At 34.6% G+C, this 25829-nt stretch overlaps 1 long non-coding RNA gene across 4 annotated transcripts in view; it reads right to left on the bottom strand.

The window, feature by feature from the left end:
* LOC122239676 overlaps positions 1-25829 on the bottom strand; it is a 279979-nt gene that overhangs the window by 142961 nt on the left and 111189 nt on the right. The window contains exon 1 of one of the 4 annotated variants that reach the window (XR_006219023.1): positions 9579-9667. The exons of the other annotated variants lie outside the window; for them this stretch is intronic. This is a non-coding gene — a long non-coding RNA (uncharacterized LOC122239676). Of the gene's footprint in view, positions 1-9578; positions 9668-25829 lie in introns of those variants that run through there. 4 annotated transcript variants of the gene reach the window in all.

Here is a 25829-nt window from a genome sequence, read left to right as displayed (position 1 = left end):
TTAAAAACTGAGTATGAGATAAAATGAATAAAGTTCATTTTCAAACTTGGAAAGACCACAACCAAACAAATACTAAACAATCACAATTAAATAAAAGTACAGGTGAGAATAATTTATTGATAATTATTTCCTTTTTCATCTCACTAAAAAATTCATTTATTAAGACTATGGCATAAAAGAGAAATTTCCAATCATTAATACATGTATTCTAAAAGTGATTTTTTTGAGATATTTTGTGTAAGAACATTGAAGATGTTCTCTAGCTCTTTACTCAGTGCGGTTCATGAACCAGCAGATTTGGCATCACCTGGGAGCTTGCCAGAAATGCTGAATTTCAGACCCTACCCCAGATCTACTAAATTAGAATTTCATTTTAACAAACCCCAAGATAATTAGTATGCACATTAAAGTCAATGTATAGAAAGCACAAACTAAATGATCTCAACTTTAAACTATATATAGCTTAAGCCTTGTATTATTTACTTCTTACCAATGGTACGTAGCAACTTGCCCAATAATAAATGTGTAAACAATCAAAGGAATGAATAACTGCAGATTGTTTACTGAAACAGCTTGTTAAAATGACTGATTCTACCCATTGATTTACAGTGATCCTGTATGTATCTCATGCTAACATTGCATCATTACATCTTAGCTTAGTGACATGGTTCCTTTTCATTGTGGAAAGTAGTGCTTGGAGAATTTATGGAGAATATAAACATACATAAGTATTATTTATTTTTCATTATGGCCACTTTTGGAGTCTGATTAGGAAACCTTAATTTTTTTTCCTGTCCTGGGCATCTAGAACAAATTATGCTCATGTATTAACATCATGTATAGTCCAGAGACCAATGCTAGGGCCAACTCTGTATCAAGTGCCAGTATTTAAGAGTGACTATAAATACCGAAGACAATCTTTTGCAGTTTTCTCAAATGAATAATTGAATTTAATTTCCTTTATAATAAATCATTCAATTTGAATAGTTTTATACTTCTTAAAATAGAGCAAGCATTTGACCTTTTAGCCATCACATGATTTTATATTTAGTCACTTTAATTAAGGAAATTAAATTCATTTAGGGAAAAATTTGAAGGAAAATTGTTCAACTTAATGATGTTTGAGTTTCACAATATCCAGCCTGGGGAGCGTGGAGTTTCAATATCCAAAAGACACATTAGCCTATCTCTTGCCAGTTCAATGTCACCATATCTAACATATAATCCCAGTGCTTTTTCACACATTTTCTCATATAATCCCAGTGCTTTTTCACACACTTTCTTACCCCTCTTATAATAATCTTGAATAAAAAGACTGCTGGCAAGTACAATCTTTTTCGTGATTGACATCTAAGATTAGTTATGCATAACCAACACATATCTCAAATTAATCGCTGACTTTAATATTAACATTCACATATAACAATAGGAATTCAGCCCCATTTTCTGCCTCCATAAGTTGGGGACAGCTTACACATCAACCATGTTTATTTTACTCTTCCCCATATTTGTTGTGAAAACTGATATCCTAGCTATTTTCTATTGGGGCCATAGAATTTCAGAGACCAAAAATAAGTGCTTTAAAAAAAAAAAGCTTTTAAAAAATGTAGGCAAATAACTCTATTTTCTATAAAGAAGTATTTATATTTATCTTATAAAAGGAAATTGAGATTTGAAGATAAAAAGTGAATTGCCTATGAGACTGAAAAAACAAACATCTACAGATCAATATGCTGCCTCTCAAACTGTATACATAAAGACTTTATTACGAATAATTCAATGGTTGGACTTCTCCTAACGAAGGGCTTCTCAGGTTTTCTCATCATTATTTTATTATAATGCTGACTAAAAATGACAGTGTGAGAGGTTCAGTGTGACCATTTCAGCCAAATAGTCTGGAACTAAAGAAGAATGACTCTGACAAAAAGAACTACAGAATGGCACAGAGAGAAACACACAAAAAAGTCTTCACAAATCAGTGATAACACTGGATGAGATTTTCAAGAACAGGAATGGAAACTAAGGCAAATAACAAACTGAGAGGCATTTATTCAAACAAATCACTGAAATGCAGTTTTAGCTCATGGCTGCTCCACGCTATCCCTTTATCCTCCTCACCAACCTCCACATGGGCACAGTAATGCTGGGACAACCAATTAACACTGAAAGGGGCACAAAACCTCCATGCCCCTGGGTGTTGGAAACCATAGCAATGCCAATGGAAAATGAATGGAAAAGACCAATAATGCACCAATCCTGACTAGGAAAAACAAGAAACTGACAGACTAGCCTGAAATTGATCAGGACACTCTGGGGAATGAGACAGACATAGCGTGCTTTGATACGTTCACATATAACTGCAGAGCTCTAGAAGGCTGTGGACATGGGCAAAGATGCATACATTCTTGTGACAGACTGGAGTGTTAGGTATACATCCCTGCTTGAATGTAAGACCATATGCAAGAGCAGAGAAGATAAGAAAGAGCTCAAAAGAAAGATAAAACTGGGGAGCATGTGTATACTACTAGAACACAGAATGCATTCCCCAACCCTCAAACGGGCCCATCAGCAATACTCTGCTCCATAAACTCTAGCCATCTCAATTGCTCTAGACTCTCAGTAGGATATCCTTAACCCTAGGAAACTTGCAAGCTCTGCAGGTTTCCATTACCTCAAAGATGGCCTGGAAACCATCTTAAGTTGTAAGCTGAAGCAATCATAGTACATAACCTCATTTGTTCCCGATCTCTCAGGGTCACTGTTTTAATCTCCTCAGGTCCTGTGTCTTGAACCCGTTATCTCATATATTCTCTGTTTTGTTGTTATTACTGTTTTAGGTAGGACATTAAATCCAGTTGCTTGTTACTTCAATTTGGCAAGGGAAAAAAAAGCATTTCCTACATCTTTTTGACACTTTCCCGTCACTTTTTGAGCATTTATTTATGGGTCCACAGGATCTTTCCAGACTCATCTCATATTGTCCTTTCCTAAGAAGGAGTCAGCCATTTCTCCAGGAGCCCTGGTTTCTTTTATTGGAAAATGGATATTAAGAAGACAAGATCTTGGTGTTAGCTGTGCTCACTGGTTATGAGATGACATTTCCAGTCTCATAGCTGTGTCTTAATAAGTTATTGGATATTTGGTCTGGAGGCCTTAAAGATTTTTCCTTTCTTATTGGAGTTGAATAATTTTATTAATATATATGACTTGGGGTTAATCATTTTTGGTTAATTTTTCACAATTATTCAGATGTTCTTTCAATACATTCACTCAAGCCTTCTGTTACCTGGGGAATGATCTTGGTTTATGGATTTAAATATTTAAATGTATTGTTTATTCTTCTTCAGGGCTTTCAATTGTATACATTATTTCAATCAATTAATTATTCACCACTATATTTCTGATTTGTTTCACTTCTCACTTTAATTTTCATGGTTGTATATTTAACTTTCTTCAATGTCTCTTACTATATTTTCTATTGTAATCTATTCCACTTAGTCTATTATTGTCTTATAAGTTACGTTTCATATGGAGGTGATTATGTTTTTTTCCCAACCAACCCTGTTTCAATCAATGTTTTTTAAGTTTTTTAAAATTTTGAATTTGTAATTAAAAATGGTTTCTAATTTCCCTAAATACATTCTGAGTATATAAAATCAGTTTTAATATATTTAATTCAGTTTGGATGAATGAATTTTATCAAAGGTGTATCATTCCTTATTTTATGCTTTCTTAAGTTTTTGTATTCTTACTTAGTCTCTATTCATTTTGTGGATTTGAGGTTCTTTACAAGATTCCTAATTCACTAAGATTCCCTTCTATAAGTACAGGAAGTTTCCATTTGTTTAGTTTACATTATTTTGTTTGATCCTAGAAAGATAATTAAATTTACTCCATTTCTTTGTTCTGTTTATTTTTTTTAGTGCCCTCAAATTGCCACATTTATTTCTTTTGCTTTTAACCGTTTAATTTCCAAGTGACACCTATTCGTAACTTTTTACCACTTAAGTTATAAATCTGAAAGACGACCACCTCAAATTGCATGTGTTTTAAGCTCTGTAAGCAATACTCTGACCTAGCTGGGAATTTTTCTTTCTTTCTTTCTTTCTTTCTTTCTTTCTTTCTTTCTTTCTTTCTTTCTTTCTTCTTTTCCTTTTTTTTTGGTATTCTCATATATAGGGTAAAAGTGATCTTTATGGAGAAGTTAAAGAGCAATTTGAGATATGCTGATAGGTCCCCTCTTCTCTTTTCCCTTGCAATTTTTCTTAAATTACCCTTGTTCATGACAAAGATTGCAACAAGAGTATGAGGTATGAGAGATTGCTGGCTGGGATTTGGTATTTGTTTATTTTCACCTGCATGAAAAGTTTGGGCATTTTTTGTCTTCCAGTGTTTTGTTTTCTGTTTTGTTCTGTTTTTGTTTGTTTGTTTGTTTGTTTATCTTCCAGTTATTTTTAAACCACATTTTTTTGGTAGTTTTATGTGTTCTCCTTGATGTTCTGGGGTTTTTTATTTGCTGTTCGAAGGATATTAGAGGGCAGATTTAGGTTGCTGTCACTGTGTTAGATTCCCTGGTTTTTAATTATTTATAATATTAAATACCCAAAATTCAGATTTAATTTCTAAATATTAATTACTGGTACTTTTTTTATGGCTTCCTTCAGGGTTACAATACTTTTGTACACATCCTTAGTATTATCAAAAGTATTTTAAATACACTTTCTTATTTAAGTTCTAAATATTTAAAATAACTACTCAAGAGCTCATGATCCATAACATGTAACTAAATCTTGCTAAAACTTACCCATCTTTTAGCTGCTGTCACCTATGTTAAATGCTTGTTTATTTATCATAATAAAATTTGTTTTTTATTGTCCTACAAGTAAATATTCTAACTCTGATATTTGGCCTTCTTTACTAAAATTATAATACATACTAAAACTTGTCACACTGTATTTCTCATATGTTTTTCTTTAAAAAAATATTTCATGTTTTTTCCTTCTACACTTATCTTTAGAAAGTGAGAAGTTCTAATTTCTCTTATGTTTGTATTCAAATGAAGTTAAAAATAATTCATTTTAGTGTTGCTATCTTTTTTATAGTACAAAATTTAAAAACCTTTTGAGATTTTTTAGACATTCTTTTAAAAACAGCACATACCACACTATTCAATGAGAATCCTAGGAATTAATTAATAAGTGAGAATCCATCACTCAGTACAATTTAACTTTGATAAAATACCTCATTTTCGAAGGCACTGTGGTTACTTGTCTTAAATATAAGACAAACAAAGTAGTATATGACTACTATTTACCCTATCTTCAAGGGTAAATAGTGGTCATATAAATAATATCCTAGGTCAATAAAACAGAAACAAATCACATGCTCAGTGAAAAGATATAAAAAAGTCTGAGGAAGCCCAAATGCCTAATTTTGACCAAGCAGATATCTTTGAGCTTTCAATGATAATAGACCTTGAAGATAAAAAGTGTTAGCAGACTAGAGAGTAGAAAAAATACCAAGGTAAAGGAATAATAGGAGCAAAGAACAAGGACACCAAAGATATATATTAATTCAGACAAACAAAACAACCCCGAATGGTTTTCATATCTTGTAGTTATGGTCTAATTGTGGAGGACATCGGATGTCATGCAAGAAAATTTAAAGTTTACATTTTTTGTCAGCGAATGATTGTTCATAAAGAGGTTTAAGATTGTTTTTACATTTAAAAAAATTTTTAATGTTTATTTATTTTTGAGAGAGACAGAGACAGGATGCGAGTGGGTTAGGGACACAGAGAGAGGGAGACACAGAATCTGAAGCAGGCTCCAAGCTGTCAGCACAGAGACCGACACAGGGCTTGAACCCACAAACTGTGAGATCATGACCTGAGCCGAAGTCGGACACTCAACTGACTGAGCCACCCAGGCGCCCCAGACTGTTTTTACATTTTAAGAAAATTAGTTTGCCATCAGTGTAGATAGAAAGTTAGAAGTAGAGGCAAGGGAGTCAGGAAGTATTATAATAACACAGAGAAGAGGACATAAGCATTGTCTTATGAACATAGGTTACATTCTTGCTCCTAAAATGGATTATTCTGCTCTTACCATTTAAGCTGAAAGATAAATTGTAATTCATTTTTTTAATATCATAAAATATTTATACTTCAGAAATACAATTGTCTATGTTAAATGAAGAGCATAGTGTGTATATATTTTCACACTTCAGTAATAGTAATTATAAGCCATCCTCTCAAATTTTAATCAGAGCTATGGCTTATTTTTTCAATCCACCATGTCTTGTAATATAAACATAAAGACAATTAGAATCATAACATCAGGGAGAGTAACCTTGGAAATGAGGACAGGGTGACAAAAATAATCTTGCTATATTTATTCTAGTAATTTTTATTACACAATTTATCCTTGTTTTTAAAAATAACTAAGCATTTTATAGTCATACTATAATCAAGAGTTTTAATTATATATATATATTATGTATTATTTGCATCTTAAACCACTCAAATTTGACATAAAAGTTTGAAAAAAAATGTTAAATGGTATTAATATATGTAGATATTCAGAATTTTCAAACAAATGATGCTCATACATTTTACATAAAACTCTCATACAAGAAATTAGAATGCACAATTGATAACAGTGAGAGCTATTAAATTATGTTTAAATTTATAATATAAGAAGAATCAATCACCTATTACCCTTCTGGTTAATGTTTCAAACACGGTCACAATCAATGTACCCATATACCACTTTAAGATAAACCAGAACTTCATATATTTCAAGAAGGAAGTACAGCATAGAGGCTTAAAGTCTCATATCTGCTGTGACATCACCTAGATTTTATTCCTTGCCATGCAAATTACAAACTTTGTACCTAATGACATGTAAACTTAATCTCTCTGTGACTTAGTTTTCCTGACCATAAAATGAAGCGGGGGGGGAGGGGGGGCGGGGAGGGAGCCTTAAAGGTTTGTTGTAACAATAGAATAAAATGATATATATAAGACCCTTAGATTCATGCCTGGTGCACAGTGTAGTGATTACTAAAGTTAATATTAAAGAGGAAAAATACTCAGGTACTTATGGAATCCTGTAATTGCAGAACTCAGAACTAAATAATCCATTCTTAAAACCAGAATCTACAGTTACTTACAGGTTTTACAGTTTCCTTATCATCGTTATTTCTCTTTCCTTCTCTTTCCTCTGCATTGGCTTTTAGAAGTGATCATCTATGATCATTAGAATTTTTACTGCACAAACTGTTTGGTTACAATGCTACCTGAGATCATATTAGGTTGAAGAGGTCACAGGATTAGAGAGAAAACCCCATTTAGAAGGTACTGACTACTGACTCCCCCCAAAAGCTAAGTTTATTAGGTTTACTGTAGTAACAGAGAACACCAATTTAGCAGAGTCCTACAAGTATCCCAAAAGTGAAAAAAATAGGGAAGGGTGTGTATAGGGTTCTGTCTCTCTCTCTCACTGTGCCCTTCCCCCACTTATTCTCTCTCTCTCTCTCTCTCTCTCTCTCTCTCACACAATAAATAAATAAACAAACATACATACATAAAAAAAAAAGAAAAGCAATGTTTCATGAAAAAGTTGTTAGTCACAGTCTTGAATGGTAAACTCATTAGTAGATTCAGCCTAATCTTTGAGAAGCAGATATTTCCAGAATCAAGCAGCTAAGTTAATTTTACTTGGTCTCAGTACGGTTTAAGACATGGCCATAAAATATTCCTGATCCCAGAACTGTTTAACCCAGGGACAGTGAATTAATTACACTTTCAAAAGGGAAGCATATAATCTAGAGAAAGATGCAGAAAAAGCATCCACCTGAGATAAATCCACAATGCTCATGTAGAATGGTTACTGTGCAAAGCACAACCAGCCTATCACTGGTAGCCCCAATTCTGGGGAGCTAGAGAAGGTCCAAAATGTCACATGGGAGTAGGCAGAGAAGACTAGGAGAGACAATAAGAGATTAGAAGAGTTCAAGTGAAGCAGGTTTCTAATGGAAACAGCATCTGAGATTATCAGCAACCTCTAGAAAGAAGTGGTCATGGCCAAGGCCAAGGGCAAAAAAACTCAGATCTTCTCTGTGAAACCCCTTGCCAAAAATGATCTCTCCTTTTCTGAACACCTATTGAAGTTATTGTTGACACAATGCATTAGGAAATTAATCATACTAAATGCTATGGCTTATGTTTAAAAATCATGATATTTATTAAGTCTTTATGTATTTTATTATTCATTTTTAGCATCTTTAGTGTAAGTATATACTCCAAGAACTATGCTATAAATTTGTATCTCCAATAATACTTTAGTAGTGTTTGATATAGAGCATGTACTAATAAATGGTTATTGATTAACTGATTGGAAAGTAGCTGTTTAAAGAGAACTTCACACACACACACATACACACACACACACACACACATATCATGAATTCATGTATTTTTACTGTGGCTCTTTGCCAGGGTAGATGATCTAGGCACCCAGCTCTCTCCAAAATAGAGTCTAATCATTCAGACAGTTCTCAACAAGAAAGAACAGCATCAAGCAAGTGATAGAACCCAAATCTGAAACTGAGGTGGTTAGGTCAAAGGCTCTGCTTACTCTATTTTCATTGCAACAGCTTTATACAGTCAGCTTCAATGTAGAAAGAAAACTACAACATAAGGAATTAATCAATCTCACTGTAAGTCAGAATGACTAGACTTGAACAGGTATTGGTTGAGGCAAGGGTTTTCTTCCATTTCCAGAAGTTTCAGTTACATATAGTTATAGGTCAATTACTGGAAAAGTGAGGAAATTATAAATGGGGAGAAACATTTTATTTAAAAAACTCATTTATTAGAAAGTCTTGTAATAAAGTAATATCCTTTATGATTATGTTTGGTTATTTCCTCATCTAAATTGGAATTGTTTCCTCATTCATTTAGTCTAGACACCGAAAACTAAAAAATGTACTAAATGTAACCTCTAACCTGAATTACAGTGTAGCAAAATATAGCCTATGCTGTATTACTTTGCTATTTATTTAGCTGCTGTAATAATGCACCCCTGTGTTAGTTCTGTCCTAGGTGAAATGGCAATGTAAATATTTTATGACCCATTTTCTTTCTTTAGGGAAATCAGTGAAGTGTCTGGAGGAGGAGAATAAACATGTAGAAAACTCCGGAGAACAGTATCATAAAGTAGTTTTAAATGATTTGTAATAATGGCTGCACAGAAAGCAATTAAGTCTTTAAACTGAGAGATGCAGGACAGAATAGTAGCAAGGTCATGAGGAAAACAACAGAAATGACAGCACTGAGACTTGAAGGTCAGAAAGCTCTGGGTTCAATTCAAGGACCTACCACTTCTGTAAACTTGGGCAAATCATGTAAATTCTCTGGGCCTTGGGTTCCCTATCTTTAAAATAAAAGATTAATTAGTTTTTTTAGCAAGCCAAAGATGTAAAAGTTAAATGACACAAGTCATTTAATATATTAGATACTATACCTACTACACAGGAAAAACTCAATAAACAGTAACAATTATTTAATTACTTACCTCCTACTGTATACCAAGCACTGAACTAAAAGCACTTTAAATGTTTTATGTATCTTTTTCACTTAATCATAGGAAGATGGTTCTTTATGAGGTAGGCATCCTCAATTTGCAGATAGGAAAACTGAAACAAACATAGGAAGTCATGTTCATCTAATGTAATAAAGGGAGGAAACAACTTTAAATACAGCTTTTTTCCCCTCATTCAAGAGCTTGCATTCTTAACTATTTGTCAGCAGCACCTCTTATTATCATTGCTAAAGGAATGGTTGAATCGACTTACAGATGAATATCTACTTATTGCATCCTAATATAACAAAGATGATGTAGCTTTCCCCATCCAATCTTCAAAGCAAAAAATAGGTAACTATAAAATACATCACATTTTTCATCTTTCATTTTGAGGAACTCATTTCTCAGATTCTGTCTTGCCACATACCAGCTATCACATGTTGATCCTACTCGTTTTCTGTTATCTGTCCATAACAGATTTGTGACTTATCTTTTTAATTTCTTTGAAGTCTGAGGTCTCATTTCACTCTGCTTGGGTCTTTGGGTTATAACAATTGTGAAGATCTGAGAACCTCTGTGGTGTTGAATAATTCAAATCATTGTATTTTCTAAATCCAACTTTAGTACAAAAGCAAAACAGGAGTTTGCAGACTCATGTCTGCTTTACAAGCAAATTACGAATTATTTCCACAGAAAAAATTGTATCTGACAGGCCAAAAAAATATGCAAACACTGTTCTCTTTAAAGACTGACAAGTTAATAATATACTTATCGAGTTCCATGAACATTTTTTATTTTGACTTTCATCCATCTATATATCTTCATAAGACTAGAATGCTCCTTAATTCAGTAAGTGGCTAGGGTTGGGGGTTTTCTAAAATTTGAAAGGCCATCCTCAGTAAAAGATTTAAAATTTTAAGACTATTACCAAGAGGACCTATTTTAATATGGCTGAATATTTGCAGTAGATTATTTATTTCCTTTTTTTAAAACTGTGAGACTGTGTGGGGAAAATATCTACAAGCACATCAATGAGCCAGAAGGAATTTTAGGCATTTTACAAATGTTTCACTTATCCCTGCAGAGTAGACCGGATTCTCCACTTTACAGATGAGAAAATGGAGGCTCAAAGGAATTAAGAAACAATTATTAACTTGTAGAGTTGTGACCTATGAGGCTTTATGCAGGGTTTTTATTTTGCCTCCCCTCCAGTTATTTCGGGAGCACTAAATTGTCCTCTTAATTAGCAAGTTGTTCTTCAATTAGAGAGAGGCAGAGAATTCACCTTGAAAGCTTTCAAAACTGGATGAGGTTGGTTCTACAGCCCAATGTCGAGCACAGTAGTTTGTTTCTGTTTAGAATGAAACTTGGCCCCTGATGATTCTGATCTCTACTACAAACACCTCTACATACCAGAGCTCCAAGCAACACTTAAAGGGCTGACTTCAAGAACTGCCATCTAGAATCCTCAAATGCGCATGTAACATAAGTAAAAATTAACATCAATTCTATAGGTTGGCGTCTGGTTGGCCTTCTTTCTATTCTGTCATCTTTTTAACTTCCTGTTAACACACTTGACAGTAATTACATGTTAGAAGGTGGAGAAAAAGACACCTTCAGGAGAAGTCAACAGGACCATATCATCTAGATCATTTGTCCCACATAAGACATCAGCCAATGTTTTGGGAGAAAACTTGCCCAGCTATTTCCTCACATCTTTAGTTGGTAGGCTTTTCAAAATATTTGCATAACTGAATTTTAATACAGAATCAAAACCCAATGACCTAGGGCAATGCTAAGAAAAGCAAGAGTGGGGGATCTACTGCAAACTGCTCCTTAAGAACAGGAAGTTCCTGTCTCACTACGGGGGTCTCTTGCTCCTTAAGGACAGGAAGTTCCTGTCTCATCACGGGGTCTCTTACTTATGGGCACATAGAGGGGTCCTAACTAAAGGGAAGCACACAGATAGGTCTCTTGGGGACCAGAAGCACTTAACCTCAAGCCAGTCTAGTAATTTAAAACCAGGTGCTATTAAACCAATTAGATTTTTTTTTTTTTTGCAATTTCTGAAGCAGAGAAAATTCATTGGACCTCATTTTGAAAATGAGGTAACAATGACTTCTAAAGTATTACCAGGTTGCAGAAAATAAAGTATCAAATTAACAAGTATCAAGTAACAAATTAATGGGATTCTGACTTCACTCAAAATAGAATGCCTATGATTGGCCCTTACTGAATAATAATGCTGGAAATAGCAGATGAAGATATGGCAAAAAATATATATATTAAAACCACTAATGAAGCCCACCTCCAGTCAAATGTCTAAGATTATTATCAGGACCCAAAAATGACAACAGAAACAAATAAAATTTGCTTGGAAGGTTTTCAATACAATATTTCTGAGCAATTAGTTGTCTTGACAAAAAATACATATTTCTTAACAAAAATAATTATGGTAATATTCTTCAAGAGTATTCATTCAATAAAACAGAACCAGAGCAAATCCTATAACAGAATTAGAGACCTTGAGTTCAGAGCAGTTTCCTGTAGAGGAGATGTCTAAATCAGATATGATTTACTTGTAAATCACCTCTTTTAAACTTCAAGCTAAGTTTCCATCAGTTTAAATCCACATTTTGTTGTTCAGTGATATAGCATGGGATGCTTCTAGCTGTGTAAACCAGAGATAATATTTAATACTGCATTGTAAAGAAACCGATTCTGGCTAAATTAATCTAAATGGAATTTTATCTGAAAGATACAGGAAGTTCACAGAATAAAAAGGAAGGAAGACAAATGAGTTTAGAAGAGGTGGGAAAAAGAAAGTTATACATCTCAGCACTACAAACAGAGCCACAGCTCCTGTCTAGGGATCAATTCTAGAAAGGATGATTCCAACCATCCCGGCCTCTGGTCCACTCCCCCTGGCCCTGGTTCTATGTGGCATTTTTGGCAAGTTGAAAAATCTGTTTGCCTTTATTTCTATATATAGTGAAAGAAAGTGGTCCAGTTCATTCTTTCACATATAACTGTCCAGTCTTCCCAAAACCATTTGTTGAAGAGACTGTCTTTTTTCCATTGGATATTCATTCCTCCTTTGTCAAAGATTAATTGACCATATAACTGTGGGTTTATTTCTGGGTTTTCTGTTCAATTCCATTGATCTATGTGTCCACTTTTATGCCAGTATCTCACTGTTTTAATTACTACTGCTTTTTAATATAACTTGAAGCTGGAATTATGATACCTCCAAGTTTTGTTTTCTTTTTCAAGACTGCTTTTGGCTATTCCAGGTCTTTTGTGGTTCCACACAAATTTTAGGATGGTTTGTTCTAGCTCTGTGAAAAATGCTGGTGGTATATTGATAGGGATTGCATTAAATATGTAGATTGTTTTGGGTGGTATAGACATTTTAACAATATTTGTTATTCCAATCCATGAGCATGGGATTCTTTCCATTTCTTTGTGTCATCTTCAGTTTCTTTCATCAATATTTTAGAATGTTCAGAGTACAGATATTTCACCTCTTTGATTAAGTTTATTCCTGGATATTTTATCATTTTTGGCTGAATTATAAATGAGACTGTTTTCTTAATTTCACTTTCTGCTGCTTCATTATTAGTGTATAAGAATGCAACAGATTTCTGTACACTGATTTTGTATCCTACAACTTTACTGAATTCATTTATCAATTCTAGCAGTTTTTTGGTGGAGTCTTTAGGGTTTTCTATATATAGTATCATGTCATCTGCAAATAGTAAAAGTTTTACTTCTTTCTTACCAATTTGGATGCCTTTTATTTATGTTGTCTAATTGCTGGGGCTAGAACTTCCAATACTATATTGAATAAAAGTGATGAGATTGGGCATTTTATCTTGTTCCTAACCTTAGGAGAAAAGCTCTGTTTTTCACCACTGAGTATGATGGTAGGTATGGGCTTTTCATATAAGACCTTTATTATGTTGAGGTATGTTCCCTCGAATCCCACTCCACAGAGGGTTTTTATCATGAATGGATGTTTATTCCTTTATATTTATATGAAAACACTTGTTATTACACTTTAATATTGAAAAACCTAAAGAAATCATTGATACATGTAATTGTATAAATAATAACATGAAAACTCTACTTGACATAAAAATACTATAAACAAAATCAAAAGTAAAAGTTAAATTGTGAAAAGTATTTGAAACTCATTTCACAGTAGGAATATATCACTGATACATAAAGTGATCCTAAAAGTATGTAAGAAAAAGAGAAACAACTCAAAAGAAAAATGACAACCTATTGAATAGATAGTTCACAGAAGGTAAAATATAAATGCCTCTTTATGAAAGGATGCTCAACTGCTCTCACTATGAGAAAAATGCAAATTAAGACTACATAAATATATCTGTTTAACCTAGGAGATTGGCAAAGATCCAAGTTTGGAAATGTACTTTGTTTAACCATATGTGCTAGGGAAAACCAGCACTCCATACATTTCAGATAGTAGTTCAAATGCGTGCAACATGTATGGAAGGCTGTTTGGCAAGGTATCACCTTGGCACATTAACCCTATAAATATTCCTCCACGTGCAAGAAAGCACACATGTACAAAATTATATATTATTCTGTATATAGCAAATATGCATAAGTTTGTAACAGAAAAGTTTGAAAACAACCAGCATGGCCACCATTAGGAGTATTTGAATGTTTTACTTTATATATACATACTATATATATATATATGCAACTGAATAACATTCACACTAAAAGGTGAATGGGTCAGGTGCTGGGGTGGCTCAGTGAGTTGAGCATGCAACCCTTGTTTTTGGCTCAGGTCATGATCTCATGGTTCATGAGTTGGAGCTCCACATCAGACTCTGCACTGACAGTGCAGAGCCTGCTTGGGCTTCTCTCTCTCTCTCTCTCTCTCTCTCTCTCTTTCTCTCTCTCTCACTACCCCACCCCCACTCTCTCTTTCTCAAAATAAATAAATAAACTTTAAAAAAAGGTGAATGGGGAATTCGTCCATGCACCAGTATAAATAGATCTTATTTGAATCTAAAAAACAAAATGAATGAACAAACAACAACAAAGAGAGGAATAGGAATAGACGCATAAATATAGAGAACTGGTGGTTGCCGAAGGGGAGGCTAGAAGGATAGACAAAATAAAGGGAATTAGGAGGTACAACCTTTCAGTTATAAAATAAATCACAGCTATAAAAAGTACAGCATAGAGAATATAGTCAACAATACTGTAATACATTTATCATTGTGTTTCATAATGTATATAATTATTGAATTATATATGCTGTTTTATGCCTGTAACCAACTTAATACTACATGTCAAATACACTTCAATAAAAATTATTTTTAATAAGGAAGACACTGTAGTTAAAAAAATGAAATAAAACTAAATGATCTCAAAAGTGTATTATCTGATGAAAAAAGCAGACAGAGGAACAAAGTCAGTGTACTTCTTTTATATAAAATAAGTACGTGCATGCTATTTGTTTATACTGCCATAAACAATCTTTGAATCAGTATACTAAAACTAATGAACGGGTACATTAGGGGTGTGTGTGTGTGTGTGTGTGTGTGTGTGTGTGTGTGTAAACGGGGTTGGGACTAGCATTTGGAGTATGGTTGTAGGATCAGGAGCAAGACTTACCCATTCTATGCCTTTCTCTTTTTTTCTACTTTTGAACCAAATATTAATCAATAATTTTAAAGGGTAAGAAAATCTATTAGCATATCGAATAACTATATTTGTATTACTCTTCTATTCTTCCATGTCAATGAAATTAAGTGTGAGTTACTTTAATGCAAGTCTTATAACATTAGAGTTTGCCACATTAACAATTGTAAGTAAATGCTAGGGGACATGAATTTTACCCTAAGGAGCTAGGTAACTCAAACGATGTTCAGGTGTTAACTGCCTTCCTAATAAAGACAAAATCTTACTTTTCATAATGGCAAGATAATTTAAATTTTACTAAATTATGATCCTCTCTTGAACATTAGCATCACAAATGCTCAACCAAGAGATCATGGCAGGAAGCACATATTACTCAATTTTTATTACCAAAGCCTAGCACTGTATATGAAATGATTAAACATTTCAAATAAAATAAAACTACCATTTATTCCTTATTTTAAATGTGCTGAATAATCTGACTTGTGGAAGCGGTTTTCATTAGGTATATCAAAATTGTATATAGAGAATCTAGAAATATGAAAAATCATGCAAGGTTTTTTTTCTTTCTGGGATCTATTTAATAAAGTCTTAAATATGCTTTTAATATCCTAAGACCCCCACATTGCAGCTTCATTAGTTAACTCAATAGGCCCAACATTAGGTTACAAACTCTATGTTATCTTATACACACAGCTAATTATGATTGCTCACATGAGGATTTCCATTTTTAATCTAAACTTATTTCCCTTGCTTCCATAATAATAATCTAAAATCAAGTATGAGTGGTTTTTACATTATTCTGTTTGGGATTATCTATCCCATGCACTACTATAATTATAATAACGAATAATAATGATAACGATGAGTTGTAAACTTGATGTTCAAACACAGCAGGGAATAACAAGTGCAAATTCATATATAAGATCTTGTTTACATTTTTATTACAAGCGCTCTTCTTTAAGATGATGTATGCATTAAAGCCTTAGTGTCATTATGTGTATGAACTCCTAACAATTCAGAGGGTGGAAAAGAGCTAATATTCAGAGTAATTTCAATATATTTCACATTCTTTAGCATAACCCATTTTATATAAAACTAAGCTGAGGCATGTAAGGTGACATATTTTGATATTTAATAGTTAAGCTCACTGACACTGAAGCAAATGTCTCTGGGTTGGAAACACTATTATAAGGCCCCTGTAATTTAATTTACTAGATCCCAAATGCCAGTCTGTTAAAATAACTTAATAATAAAGGGAACATAAAATAAGACACTTTTAGTGGAGCCTGGGTGGCTCACTCGGTTAAGTGTCCCATTCTTGATTTCAGCTCACGTCATGATCCCAAGGTCCCAGGATTGAGCCATGCATTGAGCTCTGTGCTGACAGTGTGAGGTCTGCTTGGGATTCTCTCTCTCTCCCTCTTTCTCTGCCCCTCCCCTACTCGCTCGCTCTCCCATAAATAAATTAATACATACATACATACATACATACTTTTGGTGATAATTTCCTAAAGTAAATTTAATTAATTCATTCTATCTTTGGTTCTATGATATTTTCTATCCTTAGTTTTAACAGCTTTGTTCAGGTATAACTGACATAAAATAAATAACATATTTTATGTGTAAAATGTAATAAGTCATGACATATCTACACTCATAGCCAAAATCACCAAAAGCAAAATAGTTAACATTTCCATAACCCCAAAAAGTTTCCTCATGACTTTCATAATCCTTCATTACTAATTTTTACGATCAATACTTCTCTTTTATAAAAGGGGTAGATTATGGCACTTTAAGGACACTCTTTTTTTTTTTTAACTTGGCAAACCAGAAAATACTGCTTTGCTTAACATACTTACTATGAAGGCACTGTTCCAAGCTCAGGGAACACAGAAGGAAGATAAACAAAAATGACAGTTGCCCTCATTTAGCTTATGGTTTTATAGTAAGAAGACCTAACCATTAAACATGAGGTGGTGCTAAGTACAATACAGAAAAAAACAGCAGTAAAAAGAGATACAGAACAACCATAGAAGACAGAAGGTTTATTTACACATTATTTAGATAGAGGCCCTTTTGACAAATGACATTAAATAATGACATAAAGGCAATTTGATACCCGCTCCTTTACTGCCTCCCCCGATTTTTCTTCTTGTTGACTTGATATCCCACAGAAACTAATGACAATCTCCCTAAGCTTTTCTAATCTTTAAAACCAGTCTAAGAGTAGTAACCAATGTACATGATTGTAGTCAGTATTAAATAAGATAACATAATTACAATAATTAGAACAGTGACTAGGATGTAGTAAATGTTTAATATAAAAATTAGCTTCTTTATCATGACCCAAGACCCAAGAGCAGAGGAATGGCAGAGGCGGGGTTCCAAGGCAGCTCACTTGTTCATGCTGCGTCTAAGTGACACAACTGCTAATCAAAACTAAATTTTTTATTGAGCCAAGAGAAGCATAAATAAAAACTGACTGACTCATACATGCTTAAGCCCTGAATTATGAGATGATTAAGTCATAACATGCTATGTTTTTTTCTATTTTTTCATTGAATAAAGTTTCTTCTTGGTGGCTCAACTTGGTAGTAAGTGTTACTATTTGCTCATTGTTAGAGGACAGGGATTTAAAAATCATCAGGGAACAGCAAAGATGTTCACTTTCTAAAACTGATGGTACATCACATGCCTTTTTCCTACAATTAATAGATCTCATTCAACAAAGCCTAACTCCCTTTATAATATTGGGAGTAATTTGCACAGTTTTCTCAAAGAGATAGCTCTTTTCACACGCCCCAAAGCTAGGGTCTACAAACCTCACTGGAGGCATGACTGCTGATGGAACATTATAATGCCATTTCAACCAACCAGCTACAGTTTAAAAATAATGCAGCATTTTTTTATAGTCAAGAGAAAATACTCAACCAATTCATTCCTTCTCATTCTTCCTTATGGATTTACTTCCACTTCTCTCCTTCCTTATCTTGAGTTTTTATTTAGAGTCTATTGACTGAAACTATCTTGTGCTATTTTTTGATGTTGTAACAATGGTTTACCTGGGGTGCCTACTTTACTTCACTTGGCTTTGGCTGAGTTTTCCATTAAATATAATGTTTAATTGTGTTTATCTCAGTAGCTCAGAGCTTCTCATTCTCAGAAAACAATTGTACACTCATTTCTATGCCATAAGTACCAGGAATTTTATTTTCTCAAGAACTCAACAGTGAAGTTTCATTTGATTGGGCCATTTAAACAATGCAAAGTGTTTCTGGAGAGACCTATGTAAACAAATCCAAGTATTACAAACTAAAAACCAATTACAAAAAAAAAATTAAGTATTCTGTAGCTTGGAGAATAAGGTGGTATCATTAATTTAATTTTCCCGTTGAGGCTTAACATAATTTAATCTTTTTATGACAGAGAAAGTTCAATAACTTTATTCAGTCCTTTTTAAAATTTTCCACTGTAAGGCAGAAGAAAAAGAGCTCATACTCTCAATGATCACAACTGTGTGTAGAGGGTGGGGCATATAAATATGTGTAAATCAGCTTATGATATTGTTCTTAACCTTGATCAACACTTTACATTGTTGGATGCACATGTAAATGCCATGAAAGCTTAACAATTGCCTCCAATTAAGGCTGGAGTACACTAAAAGAAAAGAAACAATAAATAAGAACCAACTACACCATTGTCTAGGAATACTTAGAGCAGAAAGTATTTCTACTAAATTGCAATATGACATTTATCAATAGGACATGAATGGAAAAGGGGCCTGATATTTTATATATATTTGCCATATACACACATAAAATACATTCTCTATTGCTTATAGCTGGATGATAATTTGGAGATAACTTCTCTCATGTTATAGGTGAGGACAAAAACATATGAACATCAGTAATGTGTCTATAAAGTTACAACTAGAGAATGACAGAGTTGGAACAGTATCTGAAATTTTTAAATGAGAAAGAAAAAGAAAGCACTGAACTTGTTAAAGGGATAAAACTCAGGGATGATTTTACAAGGTCTCTAGGACAATAAAGGTTAATATGAGGAGGATGTTCTGTAGCTTACTTTCATTTTTCTGGTGATTACAACCTGAAAATGCTGCGCAGGATAATTAAAATCTAGAAAAGGATCTAACACGAGGTTTGGTCTCTACTGGGGTAGTTATTCTATCCACAAAGACAAGATTACACCAAACTTAATATTAATGAGTTTAGAAGCTGTGGTGATGGTTAGATATGAGTTATTTCCAGCCTATTTCCCGGTGCTAAATAAGTGAGTTTTAAATCTATAATCTTGTTTACTTTCCCTTGGGTATAGGTACACATCCCTCTCCTTACAAACTGCTTATGAGAAGCCCACTGGCAGCTTCTGAAAAAAGTGTGCTATGTAGTTAAATAGAGTAGTAGTTACACATCAGCTACTTTAATCAATAAACCCCAACTTCTTGGGGTAAATTCCAAACTTACTGTGTTGATACATCAGGATGTATTCATTACTCACCCACATGTAACAGTACATTGCTTCTATTTCTGGGTGGCAGCTGGTCTTCCGCAAGGAGAGGCAGGGATCCAGGCTCTTTCTATCTGTGCCTCAACTATTCCCTAGTGCTTCTGCTGTATCCTATGTATATGAACATGTGAACAGGGAATGGGAATGTGGCGATATGCAGCAGAACACCTGCTTACACTTCAGCCTGGAAGGAACACAAGGGAGCTAGTCACGAGGGAAGTCAGGTAGGGGGAGGGGAAAGTAGTGAAAGCAGGGAGGAGAATGCAGACCTTAGCTGAGCACCCATTTCCTAACAAAAATTCGAATGAATGTAATAGGAGCATGTCTTTGGAGAGCATCTACCTATCTCTGACATGACATATATGTGAAACATACTCCCCCTCTTCTTGGGTTAGAACTTACCCTGTCACCCTATGTGATAGTTGGAATAATAAGCATGAGGACTGGGGCTCCTGCGTGGCTCAATCAGTTACATGTCCAGTTACATGATTTCAGCTCAGGTCATGATCTCACAGTTGTGAGATGGAGCCCCACATCAGACTCTGCACTGAGCATGGAGACTGCTTGGGATTCTCTCTCTGCCCCACTCGTGCTCTATCCCTCTCTCAAAATAAATAAATAAACATTTAAAAAAAATAAGCATGAGGACAAAAATAACCTGCTTCTTATATATTTCTATTTGCAACAGAAAGAAACCTGTTACAACTGCAGTAGAGATTTTACCTAAAGGTTAAAAAGAGTTAACACATGCAGTGATAATACTAAAGATTTTTAAAAAACAGGTAGGAAAATGTCAATATCCAATATGAATGGATACTCACCATCATCAGCCCCTGAGCATATATTAAAAATGCTTTTTTAAAATGTAAAATTCTATTCTTAGTAATAATTTGTTATAATTTGGCAAATATGTGGTATTTTATTAAATAAAGGACCAGGTATGTTCCTAGATTTGTTTTTCTCTACCTTAATAGTACCAAATGACTCCTCTTGGATTCATGTACCCATACCTTTTTTATTTATGACCCCCCCAACTTGAAGTCTGCCTGTCAGTGGGATTTTTTTCTCCTTTGGATTCTCAGCTTCTATAGTACTCTCACCCACCGTGCTCTGGTATCCTTTATTTTGTGTGAGTAGGACCCTAAGCAACAGTGCTTTTTAAATTGTGTGAACAGACTTGCAATGATTGCATAAAGGGTAACTTATTAATGTGAAAAGTTGTGACCTCTATTTTAGCTGTTCAGAGTCCATTTTTGCTTTCATCCAAGTGCTTAGTTATTTTGTATGTAGGTAATATTTGCCCTCTGTATAAGTGAAGTGTAACTGAAAACTATAAAACCCTTAAAACACTTGTTTTTTCACAGTATAAAAATGATTTATAAAATTGCATCTACTCCCATTTATAAACCATCACATTGGTTCCTTATAACTAATGCCAAAATAAAGATCAGAATAGCTCACAAATAATTATTTTAAAGGTCTGAGTATGTGAAATCATAGCTAATGATATTTACTATAATTAGGGAAGCAAATTAGAAGAATATTAAAGCCTTCGCATTTCAGCACTCATAGATTTCTAGGTAATTACAACATAACATTGTTACTAATGAGATTTTTTTTATAAAGCTAAGACAATTAGCAGTAGTTTCCCTGTAAGAAATAATTTGGCAAATTTGAGTAAGAAAAATACAGCTTTTTGTCTATGGCTATTTTGTCTCAGTGAAATAGACTGAAGTTTTGGAAAGAAACTTTGTAATTTTAATTTTTTTTTTTTTACATTTTATTTATTTTTGATAGAGAGACACAGAGCACAAGTGGGGGAGGGGCAGAGAGAGACAGAGACACAGAATCTGAAGCAGGCTCCAGGCTCTAAGCTGTCAGCACAGAGCCCGATGTGGGGCTTGAAGTCACAAACTGTGAGATCATGACCTGAGTGGAAGTCCGGACACTTAACCAACTGAGCCACCCAGGCCCCCCCCTTTTTTTTTTTTGAAAGAAACTTAAGACAAATGTTCATGCCAAAGCCACTTTATCTTTGTTAACAACAAAAAGAGAAGATTCTCAGTTACTCGAAAAGTATAGATAACGTGGATGATATTTATATATTTTTTAAATGTTTGTTTTTTTTATTTTGAGAGGTGTGTTCAGCATGCATGCACATGCACACAAGCAGGGGGAGGGGCTGAGAGGAGAAGGAGAAAGCCATCAGGTTCCGCACTGATGCGGGGCTCAATCTCACAAACCTTGAGACCATGACCTGAGCTGAAATCAAGAGTCAGACACTTAACCTTAACCAACTGACCACCCAGGCACCCTGGACAATATTTACATTTATGGGGAAAAAAATGAAAGCTATTCCGTGACATCTGGCCAATTACCAAATACATATCCTGCTATGGATTTAAGATGGTACCACTCACGTGAGGGAAGAAAGTGGAGTATTAACTCCTGACCTTGGTTATAAAAAGCTTACAATCTATTTTGAAAAACAAGGCACATCAAACAAACAATAGCTTATAACTAAGAGTTCAATGATATAGTTGACAATACAAGATTAGAAAATCATGCCAATATTTTAAAGTTAACAACTAATATTCAGGAAGTTTAGCGAGAGAAAATAGAGTACATAATATCATGGTTTAAGATATTTAGAGCCCTCTAATAATACTACTCAGTAATCGCCATCTGCACAATCAATAGAATTCATAGACCTATAGGAAATCTATAATAACACGCAAATGGAACTCTCACAGTCTATCTCAACAGAGTGCATGTTTAGTGCAAAGCCCTAGTAGGTGCTAAAAACTGATGTGTAAAAGACATCATACGCTAATGGAAGAGACATGATAAACAAGTGTGTAACACATTCACAGTGAGGCTTTGGAGTGTACATTTGGAGAGTATAGGGAAAGGGCATCAAGCCCACCTTAGAAGGGGTCACAACAGGACAGGGTTTTAAAGGACAGACAGGCATTGACCTAGCAAAGAAGAAGCTGAAATATGGGGGTGTTCCATACAGAAAGAACAGAATGTGCAAAGCTACAGAGAAAATATAGCTTCTTGCAAGTAGTACCTTTTATTGGAATGCTATGTGTGTGGGAGAAGATTATGATTGTATGCCCTAAATGCTAAAGGCATTAAGATTTCCCATCACTGCTCTGTAACATCCCAAAATAGTCTATTCCCTCCTTTTTTAGCTACTTTTCTCATGATATCTACTAAGAAAATATTTGGGCGTTGAACAATAACTAGTAAATGACTCTTAAGTTTTGTACCCAAATTCCAATACAGGTCTCTTCTCATGTAGGTTGACCAATTTAGAAAAGTCTTTTTGACTGAGAGATGGGTCTTTTGTAGAACCAAAGGCAGTCTATTGTCTGCCTTTTCTCCTATGCCTTTGTGGCATTTTTGGTTCCCCAGGAAACAGATTCTGAGGAAGAGATTGGACAGAGTACTAAATCTGGGATGGTCTTACATAGTCATCTTAATCAGTATGAAGATGCTAGGCCTTTATCCCTATATCAACCAGTGACTTAATGGTGCCTGACTCCAGGAAGGGGCATGACCTTGGGTAAATAGCTCCCTCAAACTGAGACACATCTCCAGGAGACCCTCCAGATCCAGGTGCAAGCTTGCGGTCACCAACTCCGCCAGCAGCTATGGAAATAAGTGTTTCCATCCCAAAAGGAGATTCTGAGCGTTGTACCAAAATGGCTCTTAACTTTCCAATATGAGTTAAGTCAGGTATAGATCTTGCTAGTTTCTGGTAAGAGACAAACACACTCTCCAGCAACAGAAGTTTTAGGGGTGCCTGGGTGGCTCAGTTGGTTAAGCGGCCGACTTCAGCTCAGGTCATGATCTCGCGATCTGTGAGTTCGAGGCCCGCGTCAGGCTCTGTGCTGACAGCTCAGAGCCTGGAGCCTGTTTCAGATTCTGTGTCTCCCTCTCTCTGACCCTCCCCCATTCATGCTCTGTCTCTCTGTGCCTCAAAAATAAATAAACGTTAAAAAAATTTTAATAAAAAAAAGTTTTACCTAGTTGCTTAGAGGGGCTGGTATGAGTCACCCAGCTGAAGCCTTCCCATGAGGGGAGGTGGATGTAGTCTCCCCCCATGACTAGGCCATTTACAAAATAATGAAGCCCTCCAGAGAGGGGTCCGGAGGCCTTACCAGGCCTTTTTAACCTAGTAGACATATTAAAGATAAATCACAGAGATCTAGGAACTGACACTGAACTTTGTTACATTCGCTCCACCAGCTTTGATATAGTATGTGGAAACCAAATGAAGGCAACTTGTACAAATAATTTATTTTAATATGATCATTCAACATAAACTTCATTCAACACAAAATTATCTAATAAATCTTGACTAACCTTTCTATTAATACTTACCCACACACACAGACACACTTCTGGGATAAACATAAGAACGAAAAGCCACAGAATTTTTATCTCAAAGTACATGCTTGAATGGCCCACGGGCTGCCTTGGCTAGGTCCACTGGTCACTTTGTGTATACAGATAATTTTTCTTTACCAAGAAACCTCCCAGGCCAATCTGCTGATTAGATCAGTGACAAAGGCCTCTGTCAGAGACAAATCCAGAGGATCCACTGGCGTGAACCTTATAACATTAAGAGAGTGCAGGGGCAACTTAAAGCCCTGCAGTGGGGACAATAACACAAGACAGCGAAAGCTCATGGTTCTTACACTGTATAGTGGGAAACTTCCTATCTGTGACGAGTTTCTCTAGAGATGTTAGTGTTCATCTTCTAGCCTATATGCAAATAAGCAAACCCACATTTGTTGATTTGAGATATGATTCATGTACTTGGTATTTCTTCTAATCCCAATCACTTGCCTGTAGGTTTTATGGTTATGTAAATTTGGCAACCTTAATTTGTTCATGTTAAATGAAAAAAATGTAGAGACCCTCACTGGGATTCTAAGCAGACCTCATGTGTGGTCAAATCTTAAATTATATACTCTTATGCTCTAATGAAAGAAATTCTAAGATATGTAGGGAGAAAGAAAAAATTGCAACAAAGACAAAGAAAGATGGCATTTCATGTATGTTAAATCTCCAGCCTTGCAGAAGCAAGAACGTATCTCCCACGGGATGGAAATCCAGTAACATGCATAATGGTGCCATTATAGCGCATCATGAACAGGAGGGTCTGGGGGACCAGAAGGTTAGATGCAGAAAGAGGAAAGACAATGTTCTATTACGCACGGTAGTATAGGAAATGCATTCAGTGTTCTCTAAGACAAAAATTTATCTACCTTCATTTAATTAGTTGTTTATGTAAATTATTTACATATAGAAATTGCATATTGTGAGCAGTTATCAATTTAGAGCTTTTGAGGCACACTGAATACGGTCTGGGAATAGGTATGCTAATACAACTACAAACTACCAGTGATTTAGAATATGGACTCTGAAACAGATAACTGTATACTGCGTCATTAGTCTTAACTTAGGGTCTCTATAAACTTGAATAAGTTACTTAACTTGTTTGATTATGTTTCTTCCTCATCTATAAAATGAATTATAATACATCGTTGACTTTTTTAAAATACAATAATATATTTAAAACAGCATGGTGTCTGAAAAATAGGAAGTCTCAATACATGTGATTTTACTATTGAAACATTGTCTTATTGTCATGTTTTATTACCTCAGAAAACTTAATCCATGTTTTTCTCACTTAATCAATAGTGAGCATTGAACCCTTGCAGTGTGCAACATACCATGAGGTATGCTTCTGATATTATGTTGAGCTTAAAAACAAAAAACGAACGATAAAAAAAAATACCTTCACCTCACCCACTAGAAGCTTATATTCTAGTGAAGGAGATGGCAAATAATCAATTACTATATGTAAGTAGAAGTAAATCGATGAACAAATTAATAGTGAAATTATTCCTGGAGCATCCTACTGAAACTTAATGTCATTAATCTCTGCTTTACTTGCTATAAGATGCAAATTTAAAATTTATAAGAAGAATTTCAGTATCAGAGACAGGAAGA

The sequence above is a fragment of the Panthera tigris genome, chromosome B3, assembly GCF_018350195.1.
Source record: "Panthera tigris isolate Pti1 chromosome B3, P.tigris_Pti1_mat1.1, whole genome shotgun sequence".
Lineage (NCBI taxonomy): Eukaryota > Metazoa > Chordata > Mammalia > Carnivora > Felidae > Panthera > Panthera tigris.
Note: the sequence above shows the minus strand (reverse complement) of the source record. Positions and strands in the feature narration are given on the sequence as shown.